The sequence below is a fragment of the Hipposideros armiger genome, unplaced genomic scaffold (genome assembly GCF_001890085.2).
Source record: "Hipposideros armiger isolate ML-2016 unplaced genomic scaffold, ASM189008v1 scaffold_374, whole genome shotgun sequence".
Lineage (NCBI taxonomy): Eukaryota > Metazoa > Chordata > Mammalia > Chiroptera > Hipposideridae > Hipposideros > Hipposideros armiger.
Window position 1 is genome coordinate 592,945 of NW_017731724.1, and position 889 is coordinate 593,833.

Consider the following 889-nt stretch of genomic DNA (forward strand, 5'->3'; position numbering starts at 1 on the left):
CAATAATATCCAGGTGAAATGACAAATCATCATCTTAAACAAGGCACTGGCAACATTTTAGAGGCAATGAAACCATTTGAACTTACAGAGCGTGGCTAATAACGCTTGCTTTCTTCCTAGTGATGTCGTGACAGGAGAGTTTGGGTTTCCCAGAATCCAGGTTTTGTTCCCAGATTGTATTTATTTAACGTGTGAACCATTTGCACTTCCCTTTGAACTCCCAATCATCTAATGTTTGGACTATTTGGCATTAAGTTGCCAACAAGCTGAGAAAGAGCAGGATCCTGTGTGAAATAGTGGCCTCATATTTCTGACTAAATATGGTGGAGTGAATTCTATTCCTTGCCCATAAAATTGTTAGAGATGCCACAGAATGGGTGTCTGGCTCTCCTTTTCTCCTTTCAGGTCTGAGAGTACCCTTGACTAGTTACCCTCGTGGTGCCAACAAAGTAAAACATGTTTGCTTGAGTGAGAGGTGATTGTGTCCAGGTCATGGGCCATAAGCTTCATTGCTTTTTACGGCAGGGCTAATAGGATCTTTTGACAACACTGACACAGCTTTCACAGGGAAGGTACACTTTGGGTCAGCCTCTGAATTTGGTTTTGATGATGCTCTAATTCCCTTTGCAGAATCATAATTTCAAAAGAGAACACGTCTCCATGTCTGATGCCTTTAAAACATGTAGCAAATGTTTGATAATGTAACATATGATAATTGAATAAAAAACTTTGATCCATCTGCTCCAAAAAATATGTATGATGCAACTATAACATAAGCTCTTAAGAAAAGGAGTATAGAATAATCATTTTAGAAATTCTGTGTTCTCTCCATCCTGTACAATGGTGCACTGCAGGGTTGATAGATGATGACTAGTCTAGTCTAGAGAAA